This window comes from Apium graveolens, chromosome 8 (assembly GCF_009905375.1).
Source record: "Apium graveolens cultivar Ventura chromosome 8, ASM990537v1, whole genome shotgun sequence".
NCBI classification, from domain to species: domain Eukaryota; kingdom Viridiplantae; phylum Streptophyta; class Magnoliopsida; order Apiales; family Apiaceae; genus Apium; species Apium graveolens.
The window spans coordinates 133,260,467-133,285,237 of record NC_133654.1 but is presented as its reverse complement, the minus strand read 5'-3'; positions in this window follow the sequence as shown (position 1 = coordinate 133,285,237).

Below are 24,771 nucleotides of genomic sequence, written 5' to 3'. Positions count from 1 at the left end.
CAAGTGCTGTAGGTAGAGAAGAAATTTGAGAGATTAGAAGTTGTTGCTCAGTAGTGAGTGTTGGCAGCCCCCCTGAATGGATGAGGGAGTTTCAAAATATGTGCTCTCACTGTGTGTGCCATCCTTATTTCTTCTACCATACACTTGGATTTGATCAAGTGCAGGCGGTGCAGACTCTATACATGATGCATTTGGGTGAATGCTCTTTTCAATAGACACACCCTGTTGAGAGGATGTATCTAGAGTCTGTTTAATCCCAATATTTACAACTGCATCCTTTTGAGAGGATGTAGAGGTGGCTTGAGTGGTCAGTTCAGATTTCTTACTCTTCTTTGATCTTTTGACAAATGGTGACTCAGCCTTTGTTTGTTCCTCACCACTCTCATGCATAACTATTAAGGTTAACCCTTTCTCTTCTTTTTACTCACCTCATCTTTTGAGAAGATGAGGTGGTTGGTTTTCTAGCTGTTACAGGATTTTAAGAAATGGTTTCAACTTGGGAAGGTGTTGGGTTTCGGGCACATAAACGCAACAGAAATAGTAAATAAAAACGTGAAAAATTAGAATTTTCGAAACCCACCACAAGATCCATGCAAAAAATAGATATTTAATTCGTAGATCAGATTGTTTACCTTAAGAAGCTTGACGAATTGGTTGACTAATGGAGATCCAAAGCTTGTTCAATCACCATGCATCCCGCTCTCGCGATCTACACTCTATTGGTATCCATACGAATGCTTGAACGCAAGGATTAAATGTGTACTAGCACAATATCGTTTCTTCTTGCTCTCTCCATCTTCTCTCTTAGTGGCTAGGGTTTTTCGTAAAAGTCTTGCCTCACAAAATCAGCCACAAGAGATATTATATATAGAGAATAGAAAAAGAATTATAACTCTTAACTAATTAGGAGTTATTATTAATTCGAAATTCCTATTTGTATAATAATTAAGTCACACTTAATTATGTAACGACTGAATTTCATAATTAGTATTAGTAAATTCGAATATTATTATTTATCTGATTAATTAAGTCATACTTAATTAATATTATAAATAATTTGAATTACCTTAATATAATTTAAATTAAATAATTCTTCAAGCATTCTTTGTGTGTGACCCTATAGGTTATTATTACATTGGAAATGAATTATAAATTTAATTTAAAATCGTAAACAATGAGCGGCATATAGTAATACATCATTGCTACCCAAGTAATAATAATTGAATCGGAGATCGATTAAACCTTTCGTGAATAACATATAATGTAATCTAATCCTTTTAACCAAATATTATAGATTAAACTAGAGGCATGTACTGTGTCATCCTCATCATAGTTTAATCCAAGTTTCCTTGATCAATGAGTAGACTATCATATCAAATCATCATTTGAGCGTGGCCACGCATTTCATAGTCTAGCTCACACAAGAGGCCAATAATATCACTCCTAAAATAGGAGGGTTAAATCCCATCTAGATCATTCATATTTCTCATATGATTCATAATATACCCAATGTCCACTTTTATCATTCCCGGTCAAGGATAACTTTTAATGGAATAAATGTATATTAATTCTCGTATAAAAATATAATGAGTTCAGGTCTAAGACCATTACATCATCATCACTGTGACAATTACTTATGATACAACAGATATTTAGAATCTCACATCGGGTCTGTCCAGCACCATGTACATTTACATATGCCTGTGTTTTTTACTTTAGTATCACTATACCTATGATCAATGAGACGTGATCATCAGTCAACAAACACACCAGTCTTAATGCATCATTATTGTCCCTTAATAATAATACTCAATTAGGGACCTTTAGGAATATTGATACAATTCTAATAATCTCATTTCTAAGTCACGTACTTAGAGATATAGATTTACATATCATATTCCAAGGACATTTATTAATATAACATTTATATCGCAGTAAATTAAGAATTGATAAATTATAAAGGGAATAATCGATAGAACAAAAACATTAATAATCCAAATGTCTTAAACTAAAACATCATAGTGTTGTCTCTAGGGCACAAACACTAACAATCTCCCACTTGCACTAGAGCCAATCACTCATGTATCTAATACTCATGGAACTGGTATGACCATCGTGTTTCTGCTATGACAAAGCCTTAGTCAGTGGGTCTGCAACACTATCATTACTATACACTTTAAATTTATACCTCCTTGATAATTAATATCATTAACAAGGTGATACTTATGGAAATGCCTAAACAGTCTCCTTGGCTGTTTAGAAAGCATCCGTATATTTGGCTTCCATAGAATCATCAATGTTCTTGCTGTGAACTATTCAAGCTAACATCAATTATATTTAGACAAAACACAAACCAGGCATAGACACACAATTTTCCTTGTATATCCAAAAATTAGGTTAAGAAACTAGTATCAGTGTAATCCTTTACAAGTAGTCCCCTATCTTCTCCATTCACCAAAAATAAATCTTTAGTCCTCTTTAAGTACTTAAGAATATTCTTGACAACTATCCAGTGACCCTCACCTGGATTAGACTAGTATTTGTTCGTTATGCTCAAAGCATACGAAATATTAGGACAAGTACATATCATTGCATACATTATAGATCCAATTGTCGAAGCATATGGAGCTTTTCTGAGACGGCCCTTATCATACAATGATTTAGGGCAGTTATCCTATGAGATCACTATCTCATGAGATATCGAAACATATCCTTTCTTTGTCTCTTATATCTTAAAATACTTTATCAATGTATGTACTCCGACTAGGTCAATTAATCTCTTCAATCTATCTCTATAGATCTTGATCCCTAATATATAGGTAGCATCGCCTAAGTCTTTCATCGAGAAACTATTTTTTAACCAAGTCTTAACAGCCTGTAGAGAAGGTATTTCATTCCATATATGTTATATGTCATCTACATATAATACTAGGAATGTCACATGGCTCCCACTAACCTTCTAGTAAACACATCCTTTTGCCAAATCTCATAGTCAAAGTAAGCAACTATTGCTAACAAAATCCTGATGGACATGACCATAGAAACTGCTGAAAAAGTCTCATCATAGTCTATACCATGAATTTGTTCGAAACCTTTTTCCACTAGTCGCACTTTATAGGTTTGTACTTTACCATCCATCTCAGTTTTCTTCTTAAAAACCCACTTGCACCCAATAGGTTTTACCCCTTCGAGTGGATCAACTAAATTAATACTTTATTTTGGTACATAGATTCCATCTCGGATTTCTTGGCCTCTAGCCATCTCTCGGAGTCTGCACTGTTCATAGCATCTTGGTAGGTGAAAGGCTTATCATTATCCGTAAGCATCACATCACCATCTTGAGTCAAAAGAAATCCATAATTTCTCCCGGACTTATGGTGAATCCTACTAGATCTACGAATAACCAGTGTTTTCCGAACATGATTACTTTCATCATTTTGATGTACATCCTCATCTTATTCCAACTCTGGTTCATTGTTATCATGTGATTCTCGATCTTCATCAAGATGTATTATCCTCCCACTGATTTTCTTAGAAAGTAGTTCTCCCTCAAGAAATACAGCGATCCGAGTAACAAACATTTTGTTCTCGTATAGATTATAAAAACTATACCCTAGTCTCACTTGGGTATCCCACAAAATAGCATCTATCTAATTTCGGTCCAATCTTGTCAGAGGCTAAACGTTTTACAAACGCTTCACGTCCCCAAATTTTCATAAATGACATGTTATGACTTTTATCAGTCCAAATCTCATTCGGAGTATTTTGAACCGCTTTAGTCGGAGCTTGATTAAGTGTATATGCAGTCATTTCTGGAGAATAACCCCAGAAACTGAGTGAAAGATCCACTTGACTCATCATCGATCGCACTATGTCCAACAAGGTACGATTTCTCCTCTCAGAATCCCTATTCCATTGAGGTGTTCCAGAAAGCATAAGTTATGATACACTATCATACTCCTCCAAGAAACTCTTAAAATTGAGGCTTAAGTATTCTCCTCCACGATCCGATCGTAGAACTTGAATACTTTCCTCTTTTTGCTTTTCTACTTCGACCTTATATTCTTTGAACACTTCAAAAGAATTGGATTTGTTCTTCATAAGACATACATATCCATATCTACTAAAATTATCAGTAAATATTATGTAGTATAAGCCACCCCTTGCCATCATACGCATTCGACCATATACATCATTATGTATAAGTCCTAATCATTTGGTGGCCCTTTCACCTGATCAGGTAAAAGAAGCTTTAGTCATTTTGCCAATGAGACAAATTTCGCATTATTCGTATGATTCAAAATCAAACTTATCCAAGTATCCATTTATATTTAACTCAGAAATGCATTTCTCATTAATATAGCTTAACGACAATGCTAGAGGTAATGTTTGATTTGAGTCATCTTAGAACATATAAATTGTTAACTAATTGTGCAACATTATAAGCCTTATCATTAAAATAGAATAAAAAACTATTGTTTATTTAATTAAAATGAAAACCTTTCTTGTCCTGACAAGAAATTGATTTAATGTATCCGCTAAAGACAGGCACGTAATAACAATTTATCAAGTTCTCAATCTCACCTTATGGGCAAAATTAGGTATCGAGTTCCTTCAACTAGAGCAACAACTTTTGCTCAAATTCTAACCTGATACCTGAAGCTTGACCATTGATGGTCTTCTTCTTTAGATCTTCCAAATAAGCTCAATAATTTAACTTCCATTCATCCAGTAATTTCCACAAGAATGACAATAATCTCCTTTAGCAACACCACTATCAGGCTTCAAAAGCCCTTTGGGATTGGACTTTGATTTGGCACCGAAGAAGATCAAATCTTCACCTTGCCTGTCCACTTTCCTTTCAATTTGCATTCCATGTGTATATCATCAATATGGACGTAATTCATGCCTTTACCGTGTTATTTTCAGCAGTTCTAAATATGCTTAACAACTCATTGAGTGTTCTGTCTATCTCATTACTTTTATTTTTAACAAACTAAGAATAGGAATTGTTCAAAGATAATTTGATCAAATCAAGTTGAGTCTCTAGACTATTCTTGAAACCCAAAATATCAAGGTACATATACCTATCATCTTTAGAACATGTGCTCCAACCAGATATCATTCTCCCATTAATGTAAAAGTATGGTGCTTTATTATTGTCAAATCTTTCTGACGAGCCTATCCTTCAAACATCCTTTGAAGGTGCTCAATCATATCATAAGCATCATTATGCTCTTGTTGCTTCTAAAGTTCAGCACTCATAATTACAAGCATGGGACATGAAACATCAGTTGCATAATCAATTTGCTTCTGGTAAGCATTTTGTTCAGCACATGTTTCATACTCAGCTAAAAGAAATAAGGGAGGGGTTTGAGTGGCATCCTTGAACCTAAGGACAATCCTCAAGTTTCCATGTCAATTGAGTAAATTATTTCATGTCAGCTTGTCCTTCTCAAGGACTATTATATAGAGAAGTTATTTGTGTTATTTTTCATTTGATATCTATAATATAAAAGTGCATAAAATGACTTAGTCTACAGATGATCATTAAATTATGTTTTAGTGATTATTCATATATATATTCACAATATATATCTCCCACTATTTTTATCAAATCAATAGCCCTAACTATTAATTCGGAAAAAATATCTTCTATATCCTTTCTAGTGAGCCAAGATCCATATTTCACCATGTGTTAGGTCACCTTTGGCTTTTCTCCTAATACATGATTATTTAGGTAGACAACATTTGTCAATTATATCAACTATATAACTCTTGGATAGTTTGGTGGAACAACATTTGTTCATATTTATCTAATAAATCTCGCCAAACTCTATGCCTCTAAGTTCACAATCCTATTATGGTAACTTAGTTAAGTCAAACCCAATAGTTAAAAAGTATCAATATACTCCAACACATATCCTACGGTAGATAGGAGTACTTCGCTTTGGCGAACTCAATCCTTGCCGATCTAGGGGTTAATGCATTGGACTCAATGGAAGGCATCTGATCAACTTAATATTAACTTTAGAGTTTTGTTAATTTCAAAACGATCATGATCCCATCATAAAGAGATTTCCAATTTTTCCCTGAATAAAATACTTCAAATCAATATTCGTCAATGGTTTGATTTCCCGGTAGTGAGGGAGTCACAACGGTCTCTCTTAAAACCCACAACCTTACAAGTTCACTGAACTCGCTTTTGACAAAATGGCCCCATGTCAGAAATAAAGAAAATTTGTAATTTATTCCATGTTTCATAAACACGAGAATCTCATAATCTTTTGTTCATTTTAAAATCTTGAGTCGTTACAGATTTTATCTTGTTTAACAAGCATGGCATGGGTGTCGTATCTAATACATACATCCTTAATCTAATTAAGCGTGCATCTTTATAAACTACTCTACACATACATTCATCATATGCGCATATATATGTAAAGTGCAAAGAATAAATGTGGTTGGTTATGGATTCATCCTATGTGATCTTCATCAAGCTAATGACAAATATCTAGGTCAATCTAAGGTGGAAAATAAATACATGCTAACTATTACATGTCTTCTTTCTTGTATTGCTTCCTTGGATGACCTCCATATGTGATTACCCTTCCTTGATCGCCAAATCTTCATGTCTTCATGTACATTACAAGAATGAAATATAAAACTTATCTAATGAACTTACAAGAAGAACTCGAGTTACATTCGAGATTTAATAATTACAAGATCGAACGACATGCAAGCCGTATTTAAAAAACCAAAACCATTAATATAAGGTCATAAGCCATAACCATCCACCATGCTCAATTAACACATAAGAACATGTTAGAACACATAATCTGATCATAACATATCATACCCATCATGATCTAATCATAAAAACCAAATATGGAAAAAAATCAGAAAATTTGAAATTAAATCTGATTACAGTAAATCGCAGATTCCATATGAAATAGCGTATTCATTTGTCGAAATCGGACACCAGACCCAGATTTCAGCAAATCTACTGCATCCGATTCAGAATCGTATCAAATATGATTCTTATAAGAAGAACAAACACAAAACATGTAAATATCAGTATATATACAGAATATATAATCATCATATAATTATACAACTCTCATGAATATCATATACTCAAAACATATACATGCATACATATATATAAACATAAAAACATATAAAATATACAAAATCACATACATAACAATCATGGAATATTCTATACATGTTATCATTATAAAAACCAGTTAACACATAAACAAATTAAACACTTTTCGCAAGTAGCCCTGATGCCATTGTTGGGTTTCGGGCACATAAACGCAACGGAAACAGTAAATAAAAATGTGAAAAATTAGAACTTTCGAAACCCACCGTAGGATCCATGTGAAAAATAGATATTTAATTTGTAGATCAGATTGTTTACCTTAAGAAGCTTTACGAATTGGTTGACTAATGGAGATCCAAAGCTTGTTCAATCGCCACGCATCCCGCTCTCGCGATCTACGCACTATTGGTATCCACACGAATGCTTGAACGCAAGGATTAAATGTGTACTAGCACAATATTGTTTCTTCTTGCTCTCTCCATCTTCTCTCTTGGTGGCTAGGATTTTTTATAAAAGTCTTGCCTCCCAAAATCTGCCACAAGAGATATTATATATAGAGAGTAGAAAAAAAATTATAACTCTTAACTAATTAGGAGTTATTATTAATTCGAAATTCCTGTTTGTATAATAATTAAGTCACACTTAATTATTTAACAACTGAATTTCATAATTAATATTAGTAAATTTGAATATTATTATTTATCTGATTAATTAAGTCATACTTAATTAATATTATAAATAATTTGAATTACTTTAATATAATTTAAATCTAATTTAAATTTAATAATCCTTAAAGCATTCTTTGTGTGTGACCCTGTAGGTTATTATTACATTTGCAACGAATTTTAAATCTAATTTAAAATCGTAAACAATGAGCGGCATCTAGTAATACATCATTGCTACCCAAGTAATAATAATTGAATCGCTGATCGATTAAACCTTTCGTGAATAATGTATAATATAATATAATCCCTTTAACCAAATATTATAGATTAAACTAGAGGCATGTAATGTGTCATCCTCATCATAGTTTAATCCAAGTTTCCTTGATCAATGAGTAGACTATCATATCAAATCATCATTTGAGCGTGCACACGCATTTCATAGTTTAGCTCACACAAGAGGCCAATAATATCACTCCTAAAATAGGAGGGTTAAATCCCATCTAGATCATTCTTATTTCTCATAAGATTCATAATATACCCAATGTCCACTTTTATCATTCCCGGTCAAGGATAACTTTTAATGGAATCAATGTATATTAATTCTCGTATAGAAATAGAATGACTTCAGGTCTAAGGACCATTAAATCATTATCACTGTGAGAATTACTTATGACACAAAAAACATGTAGAATCTCACATCGGGTCTATCCAGCACCATGTACATTTACATATGCCTGTGTTTTTGACTTTAGTATCACTATACCTATGATCAATGAGATGTGATCATCAGTCAACAAACACACCAGTCTTAATGCATCATTATTTTCCCTTAATAATAGTACTCGACTAGGGACCTTTAGGAATATTGATGTTATTTTAATAATCTCATTTCTAAGTCACGTACTTAGAGATATAGAGTTGCATATCATATTCCAAGGATATTTATTAATCTAACATTATAAATCGATATAACATAAACATTAATAATCCAAATGTCTTAAACTAAAACATCATAGTTTTGTCTCTAGGGCACAAACACTAACAAAAGGTCCCTGTGGGTGTTCCTGTGTTTGTACTTCCACAGGTTCAGGGACCATGGTTGTGCTAGGTTGTGCATTAGATCTCATGTCTGGCATTGGGTAAGGGTAAGTCCTAAATCTCTCCATCATATATGGAGTGATTTTCAGACTCACATTTATCTTGTTCTTTGTAGTAAGTGAGCCAAATATTATTTTGGACACTTGCTTACAATTGCCAATTTTAGTGCTATCTATACCATTTAACAAGTGTATGCCTATTACTTTATTATTTAAAGTATACATAATGAATCTAGGAAATAATATTTCCTTACCTCTAGCAGATAAGGGCATTGTCAGCCTGGTTGCAAGTTCTTCCAGGATTAAGAGACCAACATTTAAGTGTCTGTTGTGGGCAATTGAGTACACCAGCTTCTGCACCACACTTGAAATGTTGTCATATCATGTGTTCCCGCATGTGAAGGCCCTCACCACAGAATCAAACACAAAGGACCATTCCTTCCTTAAATTGGTCATGTTCAAGCTTGACAAGTTGATTCTTCCACCATAATTGATGAAGTCCATAAACTCAGTCAGTTCATCAGAAGTTAACACCTCCGCCAGATTTGCAGTTGGCAGCCCCAAAGCTCTATTCACATCTTGTTCATTGAACTCTATTTGTTGGCCTCCAATTTTGCAGGTTATAACCGCAGAGAGAGAGAGAGAGAGAGAGAGAGAGAGAGAGAGAGAGAGAGAGAGAGAGAGAGAGAGAGAGAGAGAGAGAGAGAGAGTTATCATTCATATCAGTCCTTACTACTGATGTTGTCCAAAATTCATGCAGAACATCCAGATACAGATAGGGTTAGCAGGTTAAGCTCCTGCAAGGTAAGATTCAGTCAAAAGTTTCACAAACCCCTTGAAACTTTCAGGAGCTTGTTTAGCATCAGTAAAAGCGAAGTAATTTGTTCCTTTCTCTGGAATAGTAGCTCTAACAACATTGAATGCCATTGTTGATTGATGAGTGTGAATGGGTAAGAATTATTTTTGAGAAAAGAGTAAAAACGAGAGAGAAATCGGTTTTGGATTGAAAAGCTAGGTCACCTGAGTTCTCGAAAATGTAAGTATGTATATGTATCGAGAAGTCTGGGTATTTATAGTAAAAGCTAATGACTTGTCGAGAAGTCAAAATTAGACGTTTGACATATACTTATCGAGAAGTCATTTTGAAATGAGAAACATCTCGATATGTCATTTTATTTATTTTTGTAGAAAATAAATAAAGATTGACTTATTGAGATGTGAAATAAATATCCAGTTTGTCCAAAGTGGACTAAAATGATTTTATTTTTATTTGAATAAATTCAAAATAAAATCAGAATATTTCTGCCAAGAGTATTTTGCCAAAATACTTTATTAGATTAAATTATTTCAGTTTTGAGTTATTGATAAGTATAAAAATAATACTTGTAGAGAACTCTGTAAGTTAACACTTGTAGAGAACTCTACAATGACTTATCGATAAGTCATAATATAGCTTATCGAGAAGTCACTCAAGAAGTCAGTAAACTGATTTGTCGAGAACTCATTCGAGAAGTCTTAAAATGACTTGTCGATAAGTCAGTCAGACTTATCGAGAACTCGGTTCTCTATATACTCCTGATCAATTTAATTTTGCCTTGTGTTAATTTTACATATTAAGAATTTAAATTAACAACTGAGCAGTTTACTTAGAATTTGAAAAATTGCAAGTTGAATTTTTTATTTTTGAAGAATAAAAATTCAGAGATTTCTAAAATATTTACACTTCATATTTCAGTTAATTTCTAATAAAATCAAATTAATTTTGATTTATTGGAAATTAATCTGCTGCAACATATTATTGAGTTCTTTCCTTAGGATGAAGAATTTAGCATTCCGATTTCACCTATAAGTCTAGTGAAAGTAGCTTCGTCCAAAGGTTTACTAAAAATGTCAGCTAATTGTTTTTCTGTTGGAACAAAAATAAGCTCAATGGTATCATTCGCATCATGTTCTCTAATAAAATGATACCTTACATCAATGTGCTTTGTCTAGAATGATTAACTGGATTAGCCACAATAGATATAACACTAGTATTGTCACATATAATAGGAATTTTATGTAACACTAGGCCATAGTCCATTAGCTGATTTCTAATCCAGAGCACTTGAGCACAACAACTTCCAGCAGCTATGTATTCAACTTCAGCTCTGGAAGTTGACATAGATTGTTATTTCTTGCTATGCCAGGATACAGGTCTTTGTCCAAGAAACTAATAGCTCCCACTTGTACTCTTTCTGTCCACCTTGCATCCAGCAAAATCTGCATCTATGTATCCAACAACTTCAAAACCAGTTCCCTTATGATACCATAATACCAAATTATGAGTCCCCTTCAAGTATTTGAAAATTCTTTTAACATCCATCAAATGTGATTCTTTTGGATTGGCTTGAAATCTTGCACAAAGACATGTTGCAAAGAGTATGTCTAGTCTACTTGCAGTCAAGTAAAGCAATGATCCAATCATTCCTCTATAGCTTGAAATATCTAAACTTTTACCTTTTATGTCTTCATCCAACTTTGTTGCTGTAGACATAGGTGTAGAAATAGGTGAACAATCAACCATACCAAACTTCTTTAATAAATCATTGACATACTTAGTTTGGCTGGTGAAGATTCCATCATTTCTTTGACTAACTTGAAGTCCAAGAAAGTAACTTAATTCCCCCATCATACTCATTTCATATCACTCTGCATAAGCTTAGAAAATATTTGGCACAACTTTTCATTTGTAGAGCCAAAGATAATGTCATCCACATAGATCTGGACTAGAATCATGTTATTACCATGGTTTTTGTAGAAGAGAGTCTTGTCTATGGTACCTCTAGTAAAACCATGTTAAGCAAGAATTCTGACAATGTATCATACCAGGTTCTAGGTGCATGCTTTAATCCATATAGAGCCTTGAGTAACTTGTAAACAAAATTTGGAATACTGGATCTTCAAAGCTAGGTGGATGTTGCACATACACTTCTTCTTCTAACTCACCATTTAAGAAGGCACTCTTAACATCCATTTGATACACTTTGAAATTTGAGTGTGCAGCAAATGCTAGAAAAATTCTTATTGCTTCAAGTCTTGCGACTGGAGAAAAAGTTTCATCATAATTAATTCCTTCTTCCTATGAGTAGCCTTTTGCATCCAACCTTGCTTTGTTTCTGATAACTATACCATTTTCATCCATTTTGTTCCTGAACACCCACTTTGTTCCAATTATACTTCTATTCTTTGGTGCAGGAACAAACTTCCAAACTTTGTTTCTTTCAAACTGATTAAGCTCTTTTTGCATAGCAAATATCCAATCAAGGTCCATTAGAGCTTCTTCAGTTTTCTTGGGCTCAACTTGAGATAGAAAGCATGCATGTAGGCACTCATTAGCAATTGCACTTCTAGTCCTTACACCAGCATTTGGATCACCAATTATTTCATTTGGGTTGTGACTTCTATCCCATCTTCTGGTCTGAGTTTGTTGAGTGGTGCCTTCATCATTTTCTCCATTATTGGTATGATTTATAGATTCTTCTTCTCTTTCTCCCCCTGAGTTTGTGCTATCAAAATCAGGTGTTTGAGATGAGCTTCCACTTTCATGATTCTCTTGTCCTGTAGATTCTTCATTGATTATTTGTTGTGCATTGTCTTCACCTTCTTCATCGGAATCATTGTTGATGTTAAGATTTTCAAATACAAGGGCTTCAACTTCATTTTCATCTAGGCAGTCAAAGTCTGGACATTTATCATCATTAAAAATCACATATGTGCTTTCCATGATTTTGTTTTGATCAACCACATAAACCTTATAGGCAGTTCTCTCCAATGAATATCCCAGAAAAATTGCTTCAAAAACCTTTGAGTCAAATTTTCCCACATATTCAGAGTTGTCTTTTAGAATGTAACACTTGCTTTCAAACACATGAAGATGCTTTACTGTAGGCTTTCTTTTAGACTTGATTGAGTAGGGTGATTTGCCATGCATTTGGTTGATGAGATATATGTTTTGAGTATAGCATGCAGTGTTAACAGCTTCTTCCCAAAAATTAGTTGGCAAGTTGGCATCTTGCAGCATTGTCCTTGCAGCTTATACTAATGTTCTATTTTTTCTCTCAACTACACCATTTTGTTGAGGTGTTCTGGCTACAGAAAATTTTTGGACAATGCCTTTGCCTTTGTAGAATTCACTCAATATTGCATTCCTGAATTCTGTACCATTATCACTTCTCAATCTTTTCACGCGGTTATGATCTTCAGCCTGTTTTTTATCTTCTTTATGTGAATTATTATGTGTGGAGTTTCATCCTTAGAATGCACAAACTCTACCCAGGTGTATCTTGAGAAATCATCCACCATCACAAGTGCATATTTGTTTCTTGAAATTGATAAGACATTTACTGGCCCAAAAAAGTCCATGTGAATAAGTTGCAAAGGTGCACTTATGAAATTCACAATTTTTGACTTGTGACTTGATCTTTTCATTTTTCCTTTCTGACAGACTTCACAAACTTCAATTTGAGCAAACTCCAGCTTTGGCATCTCTCTCACCAACTCTTTCTTGAGTAGAGTGTTGATTGCCTTGTAGTTCAGATATGAGAGTCTCTTGTGCCATAGTTTGTTTTGCTTTGTGGATGCCTTGGTATAGAATCAACAAATTCCACCCTCATTTGTTGAGTCCAAGTCTGCAACAAACAAGCTTCCTTTCCTTGCTCCTTTCAGAGCAACTTCACCAGTTTTCTTGCTGATAAAAGTGCATTCTTTTTTGTTGAATAAAACTTCAAAGCCTTTATCTGTAAATTGGATAACACTGAGAAGATTCACTTCAAGACCAGCTACCTGTGCTACATCATCAATGACAATATTTCCTGAAATAATCTTGCCATATCCCATTGTGAATCCTTTGTTGTTGTCTCCAAAGGTCACCAAAGGGTTAGCCTTCTCCTCAAATTGTGATAGCAGGGCTTTATCACCTGTCATATGTCTCGAACATCCACTGTCAACGATCCATATGACCTTCTTCATTTTTCCCTGCACACAATGAGTTTTAAGTGTGTTTAGCAACCCAACAGTGTTGGGTACTTTCTTCTTGTTAACTGATCTAGCAGAAGTAGAATGAGTTATTTCGGACAAAATAGAATTCAGTGACTGTTGTGCAGTTTCCCTATTTGTTGTAGACCCAATTATTGCTTCTTTGAGGTCTACTCTCAACTTGTGGCATCTCTTCATCACTTTCAAATTGCAGGGAATGCAATCAAACTTGTCACAAAATGAGTAGGGATCATTTGCATTTGTTTCATTGTATTTGCAGGCTCCCTCAGCTGGCTTACTAAAAACCTTTTTACAAAGGTGAGTTAGGTGATTCACAGAGCCACATTTCTCACATTTCTTTCTTGGAGCATCTGCAACATAAGCAAAATTGTTGCTTTTGTTTATCCCAATTTTCCCATTTCTATTTTTCTTCTTATTTCTTGCATCTTCAGTTTTGATTTCTTTGATAGGTGTCTTAATGCTTTGGTTGTCCATGAGATTTTCTTCAGCTTTGGAAGATTGAGTTGCATTTGCAATTTTCTTCTCATTGTCCTCATCTGCAATTTCTTGCTTGATAATCAACTTTTCTTCACTAAAGTTTACTTCATATGCCTTGAACATAGGTGAACCAACCTTTTTCAGCATTGCTGGAACATTTTCATTTTCTTTTGTTTTTCCTTTGTCACCTATATTTTTCTTCTTACCGTTCAAGGCATCATAATCAAGACCGATAGCAATATTTGCACATGGCTTGTTTTTTTCATGGTATTGTCCAACCAACTCAAATGCATTCCTGAAGGACTTCAACTTTACTTCATTTTTCTCTAGCTTTTCTCTCAACATAGCTTCAATCTCATTTGCACACTTGAGCTTGTTCTTCAGATAAACATTTTCTTGTTTTACAACTTCAAGCTCCACTATCAACAACTCAGTTTCCTGTTTCTCATTCTCAAGCTTCTCATTTATCTTTGTCAGTATGCTCACTTCTTCATTAGCAACCACCATACTTGTGTTAATGTGAAACATTCCTGTGCTCATCTTTTCAACAGTTTCCTTATATTGATTCACATTTAAATCAATGGTGGTAAGAGTTGGTACTTGTGTTTTTGATGAAGAGGACTCTCCTTGCTCCAGGGCCATTAGTGCATAATTTCCAACTTCCTCATCTTCATCATTGTCAGAGTCATCCCAACTTTTACCTTCTGCAATATAGACTTTGCTTTGTTGTTTCTTTAGAAGAGCTTCATACTTTGCTTCCAATTCAAGATAAGCATCTTATCTTTGATCTGTCCACAGATCCAGTTTTGTAGCAATTTTTGCTATCACATGTGTACCTCCCTTTTCCTTTCCAGCTGTTGTCTTTGTTGAATGACTCTCATTTACCCTTGAAGAACCTTGGCTTCTTTACTCTAAAGTTATAGAACTTTCTTATCACATAGGCCATTGATTGATCTAGCTCATCAAGTTCATCCAGGGTGTAGAACTCATCTTCTTCCAGTTCCAGTATAACTTGTTCCTGTGAATCATTGATTCTTTTCTCACTTGTTGAGGCAGCTGGAGTCTGGGATCTTGGCTCATCATTAGAGGTCTGGCTTTCATTGACAATTAGGGCACTTGAACCATCTACAACATGCCCTTGACCAGACCTTAAAGATTTCCTTTGAATCATTTATAGTTCATATGTTTTCAAGATTCCATACAGGACTTCCAGAGTTATTCTACTCAAGTCTCTCCCTTTCCTGATTGCTGAGATTTTCTGTTCCAAATGATCAGGGAGAGTAAGCAAAAATTTCAAGTTCACTTCTTCAGCTTCATAATATTTATCATAAAGCTGCAAGTCATTAATCAGCTTGTTGAACCTTTCAAACACATCAGTAATGCTTTCCTTTGGCTTAGCCATAAAACCCTCATACTGTGAAATCAGTATTTTTCTTTGATTTGACCTAACTTCCTCAGTTCCCTCACAGAGTATCTCTATCTTTTCCCAGATTTGTTTTGCAGTGTCACAATTGACAATGTTGTTATACATTACATTGTCAAGTGACTCTATTAAGATTAACTGCAAGCCACTATCCGAGGAAACTTTTTCTTTCTCAGGCTCACTGTATTCTGCAGGGTCCTTGGGAGCATAATGAGCTGGGATAACCATGTCTCCATCTGTAGATTCATCAACTCTAACCATAGGAAAGTAAGGGCCCATTTTTGAGAATCTGAATATACAGTGGATTGGCCATTCTGATAAACAACATCATTTTCTTCCTCCATAGAGTATAGTTATCTTTATCAAAATGAGGTATTTTGATGCTACTGGTTTTCTATGTATTTATTCTTCCAAGATCTTGAATCTGTTTACTTTCAGATTTTTCCTTGATACCACTTATTAGGAAATGAATAACACACAAGGGGGGGGTGAATGTGTTTTAGGTGTTTTTGTGCTTTTCTTGAAGTATTATGGTTTGAACAAAGTAAATGTAAACTTGTTGTGATATGTGTTAGTACTGAAATTTAAACAATCAATAATAGTGAACACATATCTTTCAAAACTCACTTAATTTTATATTAAAATTAAGAATGTTTTGCTACAAAAATTTTAGGCTCTTTGTTAATAAAGAGCTTAGCTTCTTCTTGAGAGAATAACAAGATTTTCTATCTAAATTGTTACAACTAACAACGGACCAGTGTTAACTTTATATTTCAGTTAACTACTGGTTTACACATTGTATACTAAGATATGCTATTCACTGTGGTAAGCTATCACTAATCATTTCCATTTTGGGAAAAGTATAACTTCCATTTATGGCTTAGCATATCTTTGCACCCTATGTTAACTTTGATCTTCCTTTTTCAGTTAATCTTCATCATTGATCTTGCACATCCTCAAGCTGCTTTTTGTAGACTTGTCAATCCAGCTAGTTGGATTGTTTGTTGATTGTAAATCTTGGATATTGAACTGGTCTACAATTTGTACTTTGAGATTTTACCTCGATATCTCTAGTTAGGCATATAGACATCCTGACATCTCGATAAGTATATTGACTTATCGAGATCTTTAATTCTCCATAGTAGATTTGACTTGTAGAGGTCTCTGAGTTCTCTATAAGAGAATTTGGCTTGTCAAGATCTCTTAGCTTCATGTCTTTACTTTGACTTGTCGATATCTCTGGGATCTTTTTTGACATTTTGACTTGTCGATATCTCAGAGATCTCTAGTGATATTTAACTTTTCGATATCTCTAGAGTTCTCTAGAGAAGAAATGACTTGTCGATATCTCCAATCTTCATGTCTTCAATTGGCTTATCGATATCTCTGAGAGTTATCTAGTAGCTTTCTTGACTTCTCGATAAGTCATTTGGAGTTCTCGAATGACTTCTCTATAATACTAAATCTGTGACTTGTAGAGATCTTGACTTAGAATATTTTTATCAAAACAAATTTATTCAACTCCAAGCTTCTTCATAATTCTTCTGAGGCATGATTTTCTTGATCTTCTTCCAGATAGAATTCTTAGGCTTGATACTGTTTAAACAAAAAGACTCCAGTCTGATCTTTGACATTTTTACAGACTTTAAATGTTACAATACAAGATACAAACTAAGACTACAATATAACTTACTTAGGGTTGTCAATTTGACATAGTCTTGTTAAAGTACAGGCATGTCTTGCACAACATATATCGACATCTAGATTTGATTGGTTCATTTCTAAGCCTAAATAACAAAGAAAATCAAGTACATGTCGATGACTAGGTGATGTCATCACTTGGTCAACATGTAGAATGAAGGAGATCTTAATTTGTGTCAACATCTAGCTTCTAGTGGTCCTTGGAAATTCAAAGTGGATGGACTATATTGTGCTATATCATCATTTCCTCGTGTCCAAGCTAGAATGAGATCTATAGCCTATAAATCAATCCAAGAAAGTAACTACTTTAAGCAAGCATTGTCCTACAACAAAAAAACTTTACAAAATTTATATCTCAAGCTTCTTTGATTTGATTTGTTAATTTTACAAGTAGAAGTGCTTCCCATTTTTCTACACACCGTAAAGGTTTACATAGCTACACTCATTAGTTATAGATCTTTAATTTGATAGCTTATTTGATAAGTTATATAGTTTTTTGAGTGATAAGAAGAACCCTGGATTCGATAGTTTATTATATTGGTTCTTTATATATTTATTGCATCGAATCTTTAATATTCGAAGGTGTAAACAAATTTCATTATTTATTTTCTTATTAAAAGAATTGAAACCTGAAATCTCGTGTTAAGTCATTTTTATTTTTATTCTACTATTTAAACTATGATAAAAATGATTAATATACATTCAACCCCTTCTATATGTAAACTTTGGACCTAACAATTACTAATCAGCACAGAGGTGGGATTTGACATAGGCTGGGATCCTAGGTGGAAGAGCTTTGGGGGCGCCTCTGTTAGGAATTCAAGCAATAAAATGGAACGGAAAACAAAAAAAATTGAATCCCTACTGCAGGATCTATGTATAATGACTGGATAATTATGGAGAATAGGATCATGTACCTTAAATAAAGCTTTTCTTCTGATGGTAATGGAAGTTCTGACCTAGATGAACTACATCAGCCCACCTTGCGAAGATATGTCAAGTTATTTGTTGCCTCTTCCTCTCTCTCTTTCTCTCTAGCTTCTCTAAGGTGTAGAGCTGCTAGGGTTTTTTCTCAAAAACATAATATGACAAGTCACCCTAAAAATATACATCTTAATGTATATAGAGGGAAAAGAGGATTAAGGCCTAACCCTAAACCTAATAGCCTTCTAAAAAATGACCCATTCAAATTTCGGGTTTATATTACTCTTAAATTCGAATTCTAATATGTATACAATTAATCAAGTCTCAATTAATTAATTTAATAATTATATTCAAATTAATAGTAATAAAATTTTAAAATTTATAATTTAAATAATACTCCGTTTGAAACGTTCTTTGTGTGTGATCCTTTAGGTTATTATTACCTTGACAATAATTTTATTTTCTAATAATAAAATTATAAATAATAAGTGGCATCTAGTAATACATCATTGCTCCCCAAGTAATAATAATAATTGGTGATTCAGATAAACTTTTTGTGAATAATGTACAATGTAATATAATCCCTTTAGCCTTATATTATAGATCAAACTCGAGGCATGTATTGTGTCGTCCTCTGTTAACATTTAATCCTTGTTTCCTTGATCAATGAGTAAGCTATTAAACAAATCAGTATTTGAGCATGGCCATGCATTTTATAGTCTTACTTAATCAAGAGGCCAATAATATCACTCGTTCAATATAGGAGGGCTTAATCCCATCTAGATCATTCATATTTCTTATACGGTTCATAATATACCTATAACACCCTCCAAATCTGGGGTATAGATTTGGGGCATTATTAACACTAACTACTTACTAAACCTGTACAAGCATAATATAAATAAATAATTACCCTGAACTACAACTACTCGGGATCTTTTCAAGGTTAAGGATTGAAAACAAGAATGACAAACCAACTTTATTACAACCTGTCTCAATAACTCTCTTTATTACAAAACATTATTCTATTTAAATTTTAAACTAAACATCTTTTATTCAAGTTACAACTATCACTTATCCTGCTACACCTGCTCTGGCAACTCAAAACTCTCTTCTGGGATAGGGATAAACACTCTTGGAATTAGAGGGTCCCGCAGCTTGACCCGCTTCTTGACTATTCGGGTTTTGATGGGTTTCATTCTCAAACATAAATGAAAAACAAGGTGAACAACAATAAAAGGGGGTGAGCCAAAATTGCTCAACAAGCCTGCAACAATATCGATATATATAATATAGAGAGAGAGAGAAGAATAACTGAACCGTTAATCTGTTGGTTTGAACAACCATCCGTCTCTGTAAAGAACAACGAGTGCCATAACTGGAGAGTGCCAAATGAACGAGATTGGAAACAAAAACCAGCATATGCACTATAACCTGCTGATCAGTCAGGATACAGTGCGGATTTATACCCAACTGCACATATCCAACCAACATATGGGGTACCCAGGCAATTATGGCCTAATAATAAAGGGTCCGGTTTATACCCGACCCGTATCGTAAACATCCAGTCCATAGCTTAGCATCCGGAACAATCGGTATGCTTTCGCTGTATCCCATCATCAGGATATTTCAAAGTATATGTAAATAAGGGTATAAGTATTGGAATATGAATAAAGAATTCAATGAATTAAGAGAAATCAAGAATCAAAATGAAATAGAAAAAAGGTTCAATAATTGTGTATCCGTGTTTATGAACAAGAATTATCAGGGTGTAATTGTTATGAAAAGTTGGATGTAATTCACTATTCTGAACTTAGAATAGGGGAAAACTTGCCTGGTGCGCACTTCATCTCGTATGATTCACCGCTTTCTATCTCCTGCATGATTCGCCTTATTAGTACTGAATCTCTCAAGGAAAGATATTCGTTTAGACCACATAAAGTTCACATAATCACGTAAAGCACATAGCACATAAGGCACATAATTATTGTTAGGTCACACAACACTGTAGAAGGGGGTTGAATACAGTGTTATTACAATCAAATCGATCTTGAACACAAATAACAGTAAACAGATATATTCAATATAATAAACTCTGTTACAATAGAACTGTTCTCTCTCAGTGATGAACAAATATCACTAAGAGCTGTTAGGTTACAATGAATAATGTATCTCGATAATGATAACACATATAGTATAAACCTATGTCTGTGTTTATATAGTACACAGTTACAAGAAAACTTCTAATTGATACGGAATATAATTCTGTCTCCTAAAATATATCAATCAGATATCTTATACAAGTCTTTCAGTCTTCTAATTCTTTCCATGCATATCTTCTTTTGTTTTAGTATCGATATTCTACTGTTAATTAGCTTCCTTCCTTAACTGTAAGTCCTCCCGTACTTAAGTTCTGACATGACCTTAAGTCCTGATATTATGTTCCGACTTCCAGTAAGTACTGATTCCAGTAAGTCCTGATATTTCATGTTTGTTAAGATCTGAAAACTAAACATGAAACATATTAGACATGACATGTCAAATATATCTAACAATCTCCCCCAACTTGTAAATTATGCAAAATATACAAGTTAATAGATTTGATGATGTCAAAAACATTTAAGTTCAAATGCATAAAGAATTTAACTGTATAACTAACTACAACTTACAGTCCTTGTAGCTTTTACCAATCTCACTGAGTCAAGCTGAATCCATAATGATTCTTAACAAAGTGTGATATCAGCTTTTCTTCTTTAATCCTCGTGACTTGAGAGAGTGTAGTCTTGACTTGCTTCATCTCTTCATTCTGACTCCCAATCTGATAGATTGCAGTCCTTAAAGCAGAGATACGGTTTCTTTCTAAACCATTGTCCAATTTTATTACCCTAGGATGAGAAGAGTCTTCATTGTAGCATAGACATTTCTCTTTCAGTATTACCTCAAGCTTAGTAGAATCCTTCTTCATAGGATTTTCACTTCCATCATCTTCAACAATACATGGAATGAATTCTGTAAATCTTGAACCAGAAATTCTTGTTTTATCTATGATGGTCTTCAATATGAAGTTTGACCATCTCCTGGTAATATTAGACTTTACCTCTAAAAGGTAATGAAAGAATTGAAGTTCTTTCAGAGTTTTGTTCAGTACATCTGATTCTGACATCTGATATGTTCTTTCATCTTCAAGAAATAGAATCAGATTGTCTTTGATGGTGTACTTATCATGAGCATCCAGTACCACTTGAACAGAGATAACCTTGTTAAGGTGTTTCCGAGTAACATCTTCAAGAGGTTTGTCAGTTAGTAAAAATGGATCTCTTGTAGCAGCTTCAAGTCCTATTTTGATTTTAGCTTCATCAGAACCTAGTCCAGCCCTGTCTCTTGGTTCTCTAGCATTTAACCCAATAGACATGAAATCAGACAACAATTGGCTTTTCTTAGGATCTGATGGTTTGACATTTTTCCACAGAAGTTTCTTTTTATCAGCTACTTCCATTTTGTCTCAATCAACTTGAGCACTGTCAGAGGTTAACTTGATGACTTTATCAGAACTTGTTGCTTTTGCTTTTGCTTGATGTTCTTCACTCTGAACAACTTGAGCTTTGTAAGAGGTTGTCTTTGATTCTTTAGAAATCTTCTTTCTTTTCAGAGTTTGAACATCTTCTTCAGTCAGAGTACCATCATTATGAATTGTAGTTTCATAGACAGGATTTATCACAACTGAAGGTATTTTCCTCTTTTGAAACTTTGTAGGTTCATCAACCTTTTCCTTTCCTTTCCATTTAGGATCAATCTCAGATTGTGATCTTATTTTGGGATTTGATGCCTAAAAAATTGTCTTCTCTTTGATCACAATGTCTTTCTCCTTAGGCCTTGGAGGTTTCTTTGCAACATAAGCTTTTGACTTTAGATTTGTCTTTTAAGCTTTAAATCTAGCTTCTTCCTCCTTGAGATTATCTAAATCCATTCCTGGATTATGTTTCAGAAACAATCTTCTAGCAATTTCTTCATCAAGTGTCTGAATCTTATGATCCTTGTTGTAGAAAGTAGTCTGCTTTCCCTTGAGCTTTAGAGTTTGTATAAACTTTTAAGAATCTTGACTTCCACCTTGTATCAGAACATCAGGCTTTGTCAGACTTTGCTCATCAGAACTTGATCTTTGAATTTCAGTACTTGCTATCATATTTTCAGTTTGAGCAGCTTCAGAACTTGTCTTCTTATGAATAGAAGATCTGCTTGCATCAGTACTTAGTTTCCTTGAAGAAACCTTGTTGCTCTGCTCTTTTCCTTGAACTTGACCTCTACCCTGATTAGGGTTTCCGTGGTCATCATTTCATCATCTGTCTTCTTCAGTATTTGATCATCTGAGCATTTGGACTTAACTATCTTCTCCCCTTTTTGGCATCATCTGATAGTAGGAGTGAGAGAAGAAGTTCTACTAAACTTTGAATTTCATTCAATTGATCCTGTTGAGAAGCTTGATTTGCCAGAACCTCAGCAATTTGGGCCTGTTGCTTCTCTTGAGTTTTCTCAATTGCTTTTATTTTCTCATAAATAGGTCTGATAAACCTCTTTTTGTCAAGCTTGGTCTCCATTTTTAGCTTATCAACTTTTTCTAGAAGCTTATCAACCTTGTCTTGAGTTTGAGAGTGAAGACCTTGAAGATGCTTGGTAGAGAGAGCAGTGATCTTGAGCTGTGTCTTGAAATCAGAATTTGACAATAACTTATCAGCTTTTGACACGTGCTCTGTAAAAATGTTAGAGCTTGGAATGAAATCAGAATCATTCCACTTCTTGGTCCACTCAACTCCCCTGCGAGTATCCTCCCAAGGGATAGGTGCATCATGTTCAATAAACTTCTTTACCAGTGCTTCCTTTCCCAGAATGGGAGCTGGAGTCTCAACAGAAACACTGTCTTCAGAACTTGAAGAAGATTCATTATGTTCTGACAAAACAACAGTGTGTGAGGCAACTGGAGATTCAGGAATAACCTCATCTACTGTAGGAATTGTGTTATTCCCAGTGGACTAACAATGAGATTTACAGAAGGGGGGTTGAATGTAAATCTCAAAACTTTTTCAAGTTTTGAGCAGTTTCTAAGACTAAGTGTTTTAATGAACAAATGTGTGTGAATTGCTTTAAGCTAATACAGACAGATATATATTCAAGCACAAATGTAAAGAACATAAAGAACTTAAAAACTTTTATGGTGGATATGTTGTTCCACCAGAGATGTGTTATTTCAGAAAATCTGTGAATCAAAGAATTGATCACAGCTGCGTCCTAGTACAAACTAGATGATTTTCTCTATGGATTTTTCTAAACAGCTTTGGAAAATTCACCATCTAATTACTAGCTGCTACTTGGTTTATATAACACCAAGATTACAAGTGAAGACAAAACTGTAGAATACAATTAAAAGATTCTTCACATGTTTCTTCTTCATTTCTCTATCCAATGCAATTTAGGTTTAGCTGTGAATCTTTGAATACTTCTTTGTTTGCACCAGAATGGAAATGCTGCTTTTTCTTGATTCCTCCTAGAGGCTGCCACATTCCAATTTATCTCTGTCAACCCATGTGCCTCTGTCAGCTTATGAATTGTCATTATCAACTGCTATTGAACTTAGCATCTGTTGAAGCTTTTATCCGTTGATGGCTTTGTCCGTTGAAGCATTAGCAGTTGAAGCTTTATCTGTTGATGCACTCATTCGTTGATGGATGTTATCCGTTGCAGCTTTAGAGACATCCGTTGAAGCTTTGTTTCTCATCCATTGAAGGCCTTTAATATCAGTTGATACTACTTCACTTATACAAAATTACAAGGCATAAAACATTTACAGTTAGCCCTCCTATTTGCATATCCACTAGTAGTCAACATGACTTATAATTTCCCACAACATCTAAGAATTACAACTTAAATACAGAGAATGAAATGTGCTACAATACTAAACTTATTTCTAAGTAAAGCTACTCATTCAACGGATAGCCAGAATGGTCTTATCCGTTGAGGCTACAAACACCAGATTTCTACTTAAGTGTTTTGTTGAATTTATCATCAAACTAATACGCATATTCCTAACAATCTCCCCTATTTATGTCTACTAGAACTGTAGGCATAAATTTGGGTTTAACTTGATGATAACAAAACACTTAATAAATATATGAACTGAAATAAAGTAGAAATTTAAAAGTGTTGCAAAAGTGTATATACTGAGATAGAATTGAAGAATTACATTGTTTCCAAGGGTGCTCCTTTAGCCTGAGCAGATTAATTCCTTTTCCTTTGATCCCTTGTTTTCTTCCCTAGCCTCCTGTCATTCTCCTCTATTTGGAGTTGGAG